Here is a 7,905-nt window from a genome sequence, read left to right as displayed (position 1 = left end):
TCACCCCTGTGCTGAGCGGTCACGGTGGTGGCTGTGATCTAGCTCTGCCAGTAATCCCCGGAGTTCACATCAGGATGTAATGAATCAAATCTTATAATGATAGGAAATCATTTCCTGGAAGGTCAGTAGAACTACACTATATTGCAAAGACATAGACAAAGATTTAGAATAATATTTTTCAAGCTGTGGCATGTGCTAGTGTTGGCACATGCTGTAAAAGCAGCTGTTACATGCATTTATTTGATTTACAAATTTTTATTTTATGAAAGGAAATACTCTGAGAATATATCTGGGTGTGCTCTGCTTATCAGAACAGAATGCAAAAAAAAAAAAAAAATCAAAAACATAATCCAATGTGCCAGAAGGCCATGCCTGCCTGGTCTGGCCTCGGAAATCTGAAGTTGAAAACTGCAGATTAAAAATAATACAGCATCATGTGGCTGTGATAGATCAGCTATGGGAACGGCTTACATCCTTACAACTTTCCACTTCTCTAAATTTGCTTTTACCTATTTGCTGCTTCCCCTGCCTTGCCTTTGGAATCGGTTTGGGTGCGGGCTGCTTTGCTTTCAGAGTGCTCTTCTGGGGCTAGAAGGCAGCTTTGTATGTTGCTGAGGCAGAAGATGCTCAAACTTGCCAGTACTGAGGTTTGTCATGTGCTTCCCTGATATACATATGAATAGGCTTTTTTTTTCCCCTGCTACAAGAAGTTCAGTTGTGTTAGTCATGGCAAGATGTTGCCTCACTGAAAGCTCATTTAAAGCCACTTGGCCTCTGAAAAATGCTTTTAAACTTCCAGCTGATGAGAAGAAAAAAAAAAAAAACACTCCCGAGAAAGCTTAAGGGCTGTACTGATGCTTCAGGATATGCTTGGAAGTCTTCCTGCATTCACATAACACAGCTGATGGTATTTTTTTAATGGCCTTAGCATGCCTGTTCATTGCTCCCTTACAGAAGCAGAGAGGTCAATAATCGAGAACATTACAAATCAAAGAGGTAGAGGTAAGTCTATTGCAAGCAGTTGGAGCACCCATCCTCCGAAGTAGAGAGCTGCACGCACGCTGTAAAACCTTTCAAAACAAAGAGCTGCTGCAATTTTATTTTTTTAACCTTGCTTAAAGGTGTTCAGTAACTGCCAAAATACTCTGAGCAGTCGCTGCTGTTCTCTGAGTCACTGGAGTTGCAGCATGAGAGCTTCAGCAAGAAATAGCTGTAATTCCTCATTTGGTAATGACATCGAAGCATTTTTCTATTGCTCGGGGAGATGTGGTTGCTTCTGTTAAATTTTTTCTGTCCAGGCATACCTCAGTATATCAGGAAGTGTGAGCTGAAAATTGTTCTTGGATGCCTTATGCCGGTCTCGGGCTGCACAACGAGTGTCTGAACTCTGAAGTTTGTGGCTCTTTCTGAAACACTGCAAAGCAAACGTGCACTTTGCATGCAGTGTGGGGAGGAAAGTGTTTTAGAGGAGCACTCAACGTCTCTTCCTCCCCCCTGGGGTAAGCACCTGGCATTCCAGATGACACCAGGAGGAGCTGCACTTACTCAGAACTTACAAAAACGAGGTCAGCGGCCAGGTTTCCAGGAGCAGTGGCAGTCTCCTGCCTGGTCACGTCCTTGAACGGTGTGGTCATCCATCCTTCTCATGGCTTCTTTATGACGGATGCTAGCGAAGATGACTCACATCCATTCCACTTTACAATTCCTTGTCCTCGGGTCAGATAAAGCTCACGCTGGGTGAAAAGCATCTCGTGTTTACAGTTCTCTGGAAAGAGACTGTTGATGTTTGGAGTCATGGGTTAGAAAATGGGACAACTTTTTTCCAGAAACTCAGGAAATCATGCTCGTCTTGCGCTGATTCCAGAGTGGAGTCATCTCTTCTTAATCCCCTGCCAGACAGAGACTTTTAGGGTAAATTCTGCAAATCTGCACAAGTTTAAAGAGGGTGGAACTGTATTTTTTTGTCGTTGTTGTTTAGGATGCTGGAGGTGCAAGCTTTTGTTCTGAGTTAACCAGAAATGTTCTTTGATCAGCGTTTGCCATGCCCACCCCACACAACGGTTATTGTGTGGGTGCCAGGTACGTGTCTGAGTCTCACCGACAGGCCTGCTGTCAGAGCTGCCACCTCAACGATGGAAGAGAAAGCAGTCTTTTGACCTAAATCCAGAAACTGAAAGCAGCTTTGATCTAGTCCTGTTGTCATTCATTTCTACCTTGCTCATCACCGAGTTAATTTAATGGCTGGCATTTGGCTTTGCACTGCCTGTTGATGTACCCTCAACGAGCTGAACTTGAGGCGGTTGGGGCAAGGAAGCAGTGGAGTGAGGGCTGTAGAAATCAATCAATTTTATATATAGTTCTATTTATATGTATGTTAAATCCCCTCTTTCTTGATGGGTGCTTTGGAGTCCTTGAAGAGAACCACTTTCAGGTTAGAGGGCTGCCTCATCAGGAAGCTTCAAGGGAACAGGTGAGGAGCTTGAGCTGATGCTCTCAGGGACACATTTTCTCTCCTCACCGATAAACAGAAGGATTAAATCACCCTTACGATCGGTTCCCATGGCAAAGGAAAGTTGAAGTGTGACTTTTTTTGGGAAGTCCTGCACCAAATGTGGTTGTGTTACCGTTTGCCTGTCTGGCCATGGCTGTGTCTGGAGCTTCTTGCTCCTGGAGGGAGGCTCCTGGCTTCCCAGAGGGACTTCTGCTGCCTGAAGTCGGGCATAAATTCGGTAGTGGTTGTGCCACAGGCTGCCGGACAAGGCAACAGGAGGACCTGGAAGAGGAAGATGCCGAAATGAGGTTTGCCCCGCACAAGCAGGTAAGCTAATTGCTTCTGCCTGCCTGTTAAAGCGTCTGGCTTTATAATTCACTTTTCCTGAAATGAGATTCTAATTAAGAAGGAATAGTGCTTCCTGGCTGGCTGTACAACAGTCCAGATCAAACTCTAATCCAGTAAAGAAGACTTTAATATAATTGCTTCCTTCATGCAGCATTTACTGGCTCGCCAGCTGGATGGCTGTGCTTGCGGACAGCCCAGACCCTACCACGAAGTCCTGGGGTGTGCTCGTCCCAGGCTTGGACAAATTCAGCTGAGCTGATGTAAATGGGAAAGACGCGACACTTTCACACAAGCAAAGCTTGAAAGTCAGACTTATATTAATATTTTTCTCCCTACATCAGCAGATAAACTGAATTCTCCGGGCCAAATTAGACCCTGTGGGACGGTGAACGACCTCTGCATGACAAATGAAAGCCCCGTTGATTAATACCCTTCTGGAAGGCACTCAAATTCCACGGTGATGAGGACAGTTTTGAGGGCTCTTGATGGGGAAGAGGGTTTTCTCCTTCCACAGGCTAATTTCATGCATGTGCCCATCTGCTGCAACCCTGTCGTGGTCTAGCTACAGCAGGAGCTACTTCAAACTTGATGCAAAAATAAAAGAAGAGAAAGGTTTTGGCTTGTTTGCCAAGCTCTGTGCTGGGTCCTCTGCCCAGGTTCGATTCGATATATCCCAGACTTTCCCCTGGGAAGTCTCCGAGGCTCTGAGCCCTGCGGGATGGAGCTGGAGGACACAGCGTGCCAGGTACACTCCGTGGCCTCCTGCATGCCTGCCCATGAGGAGGCAAGTTTCTGTGGTATCCTACAGTCTTATTAAAAGGACATTATGTAAAATTGGGTATAGGGAGCTCCTACAGTCTTATTAACGGGACATTATGTGAAACTGGGTATAGGGAAACCTTTTATTATTTATTTTTTTTTGGCCTATCTATCAAGACATCGTGTAGAGCTGCTTTATGTAGAGCTGCCGTGCTACGGTGCAGCTGTCCTGGCCCTGTGCAGAAGGATCCGTGTCAGGCCAACAAGGAGGCGTTTGTGCTTACAGAGCAGTGGAAGAAGACCACAGGAGGGTGCCTGGGGTGTTCCTGAGCAGCCCCGTGCCCGTGCACCTCATGGGGCTGCCTCAATGAACCCTATAAATAACGAGAGCTGAACCCTATGAAGAATGAGAGCTGAGGAGGGCAGGAACGTGCTGAAAATAGATAGTGAGGGCTGTTCTCTGCCTCTAATGCCACGGCTGTGAGGGGTCCCCTGTCCCCACACAACACGTGCTGCTCTTGGCTGGGGCTGGGATACCAAAATCCCCACCTCGGCCTCAGCTGCTGGGCTGCGTGACCCAGCTGCGGCCTGGGCGGGTGCCCCCGCTTCTGCAGGCTTTTGGCAGCAGATATCGAGCTATCGGGGCTGGAGGCAGGGGGAAGGAGGCCGGTTCTGCTCCAAAAATCTCTTCCCAAGCCCCTCAGGGTGGCCACCAGCCCCTGTGATCCCAAGCCCTGCGTAGGGCCGCAGGCTGAGGCTCTCGGCCTGGTGGCAAGCGGAGGTGCTTCTGCTGAGAATGAGAGATGCCAACGTGTAGTAATGGTGAAGTCACATCCCTCACAGCATTTTGGGGGCAGATGCCTCAGCACTGAGTCATTCTGGACGTGCCAATGCCCATCACATCTGCCAGCAGCCAGCGGGGCCTTGTCTGCCATGGGACGGCTCCAGCCTCACACCGAGCGCTTGCTCTGTCCCCTCCGCCAGCCCTAGCCACCACCGGCTGCCATTTCTTAGATATTCACAGCTCCGTGCAGCCTCTGCCCTCCGGCCTGTGCCCCTGATGCCTTTCTTGTGGCCAAAAACCTTGGAAAAATCTGGTCGGCTGCCAGGCTGCTGCTGCACAGCTGCTCTGCCCGGCTGCCAGCGCGCTGCGGGCATGGGAGATGGCAGGGCAGTGCCTCTGGTTCTTGCACAGGTTTATATTTTTTGGCGTAGGTTTATTTTTTTCGGCTTGGTTTTATTTTTTGCCATCCCTCCCGTCCCTCCCGCAGAGGGGCAGGTATCTGCACAGCCCCGGGGCGAGCTGCAGCAGGAGGTGCAGCTGCCCCCGTGCTGTGGCTTCAGCCAAGTTTATTATGCTTATATGTTTATTATTAGGGTGGTACAGCGCTATTATTAGGATGGTAACTACTGAATCCTTGGGCTGGCTCCCTAGCAGAGGAACTGAACTGGGTGGGGGTGACAGAGGAGCGCTGCGGTTTCGGGGCAGGAAGGGAAACGAGCGGCACCCGGTCCCGGTGCCGGCATCCCCTCTCTGTGCAAGAAGCAAAAAAACAACAGCCAGAAACGTAGCGAGGGGCCTCCCCTCCGCCTCGCCACGCCTGGAGGCACCGCTGGCCTGCTGGGGGTTCTTCTTTGCTTTGCTGTCCCCTTTTCCTCGAGGTTTCTCCTTGGGGGAGCACCGGGGGGCTGCCGCCGTGGCTGCGGTGCGACGTCCCCGTGCAGGGTGTGTGGGGAGGGGGATAAAGTTTGGGATCAGCCTTCGCCGCCCGTCTGGTTTTCATTAGTCAGCCCGGCTCGGCCAAGAACCACAGCATAAATAAAAGCGAACAATGCCAGCCCCCTCCCTGCAGCCGCCCCCATCTCGCCGCTCGGCCCCAGGATGCAGCCGGGTGGCTGGGAAAAGGGGCTCCGGCCACAACCGAGCGGGACAGGCCGGGGAGAGTGAATGGGGCTGGCGGGGGACAACGGGGCGGAGGGGAGGGGACCCGAGAGCATAAGAGGGAAGGCAGGGCCGGCGGCGGCGAGCAGAGGCAGTGACAGCCCCCGGCAGCGCGGGCATGGCGAGGCTGGCCCCCCGCAAGCCCCCTAAGCACCGGGGCTTCGCCATCCTTTGGGGGGACCACGTCTTCCTCCTGGGGCTGCTGCTTTTCCCCGGGCAGGGGGGTGCTGCTGGGCCACGAGGTAAGGGGATGGGGTCGGGGGGTGGTGGTGGTGGTGGTGGTGGTGGGGAGGGAGCAGCGTGCCCCAGTTTCCCAGTTTGGGGGTGGTGGGGTGAGGATGGGGGCACCCCACTTTACACGGGGTCTGGCGGCGGTGGGCGCGCATGGGGTGGCGTGGTTGGGGCTGCCACGGGGCTTCCCATGGGGGCGGTTGTGGGTTGAGATTCCACCCCTTGACCCCACAGCCTTGTTTTTGAGTGTGTGTAGGGGTCCCCCCTCCAGAGACCCCCTTTCTGTGGGTCCCCCCAGCCCCCTCCCAGCGCCGTCCGGGCCGTGCCGATGCCTCTATATGGTCTGGTTGGGAGCTGAGGGCTGCGAGCAGCCACGGCCCCAAGAGAGGAGGGGGGACAACGGCACAGACCCCCCCCAGGACATCCCTTTCTCCCCATCCCAAATTAGAGACCCCCTCGGCTCCCCATAACTTTCCCAGCTCCGGATGGCTGCAACTCGAAGCAGAGCCCGGCTCGTGCCGCTGAGGCGTGTTTTGGGGCAAAACTCGGCCTTTTCTGCTGTTGTGAGGAAATCCGTTATTTTCCCCGAAGCTTTCAATCATTTTTTTTTGAAATGGGTGTTTACTGAAAGCTTGTCTTTGCCGGTTTGGGTTCAGTCTCCTGTTGCCTCCATTCTCCATCCCTATTTTCTTCCTCCCCCCCCCCCACCCCGGGGAGGTTGGGGCTTTTTCCTCAACATTTTTATGATGATTTTTATTATGATTTTTCTCTTATATTTATGATTATTTTTGAGCTTTGCTGGATTCTGTAGTCCTGTGGCCACCAAGTTTTCCAGCAGCTCCGAGCGAGCCATGCTGCCGGGAGAGGAGCGGGGCGGGCCCTGGGAGCCAGAAATCCCCGTTTTGGTAAACTTTGGGCAAATCCCTGCTCGGAGCAGCGGACGGCACCGAAAGCATCCTGAGCACCCATGCTCCCGACGTGGTGTTCCCAAAAGGGCTGGGAACGAGCGTGTTTTCCAGGAAAAAATATAAAATAGCAGGGGGTGGGAACTCTCCCCCCTGCTCTGCGTTTGGCTTTCTTTGAATTTCGAATTTCGGCAAAATCCCTCGTCAAAACAGCCAGCAGCTGAAGTTAATAACCAAAGGGGCTTTACGACGTGGCCCAGCCCCAAACCCCGCAGCGCGGCCGCCCCTCGCCTCACGGATGCTCCCCCGACAGCGTGGGAGCAGGACGGGCCCCGCCGCAGCCCCTTGCCGGCGTCGGGACTTTTTTTTTCTCAGATATTTTCCCAAGCAGCCAAAAAAAAAAAAGAATTTGGCCCCCCAGGGGCTCCTTCTTCTTTGCCTGGAGGAAAAGTGGTTGCTTATTTATTTTTTCCTCTTTTATTGTAATGGGGAAGCAGCAAACTCGCACCGTGCCTCAGTTTCCCCATTTGTACGGCCACGGGGTTGGAGGCCCCGTTATCCTTTTTGGAGGAGAAGGGGGCCGGGAACGTGCCACCGCCTTATCTGTAGTTATTCCTGGAATCTGATGAAATGCTATATACATAATGCGAGCCGATTAAATGCCACCGTGTGATATCTCCAGGCTGGGCAGCTTTAAGTGCTCACTCTGCAGCTCCCACCCTACAACTTCATCTTTTCTTTTCTTTTCCCCCCTCCTTTTTTTTTTTTTTTTTTTTTTTCTTCGATAACATCATCTTTTCTTCAATCCAAATCTCCCCGGATAGTTGCAGGGGGAACCAAAACAAGCGTAGAAAAATTATAAAGCCCCGGGCCCTGTTATTCCACTCCCTTAATAAATAACTTTGCCCTTGGCTGGGGAAGGTTACGAGATCCCAAGCTTTCACTGACAACATTTGGCTTGGCAAGGTGGCCTGGTGCTTGACATTTTTGCTAGACCTCATCCCCTCTCAGCAGTGTCTTCAGCAGCGGATTTGATTTGATTTGATTTATTTTTTTCCCCCGTTGTTTTCCAGGCTTAAGCCAGGAGAAGCTGCTGGGTCTGCTGCAATCAAACGCAGCCACGTTGTTTAATAAAAAAAATAAATAATAATAAATCTTCGAAAGCCTGCCTGGCTCCAGGCGAGCCAAGGAATGGCTCGTGCTGCTCTGCCCGGGGGAGCTGGGATGGC

Source organism: Aythya marila (assembly GCF_965140915.1).
Source record: "Aythya marila genome assembly, chromosome: 4".
Taxonomy (NCBI): Eukaryota; Metazoa; Chordata; class Aves; order Anseriformes; family Anatidae; genus Aythya; species Aythya marila.
This window is presented reverse-complemented; position numbering follows the sequence as displayed.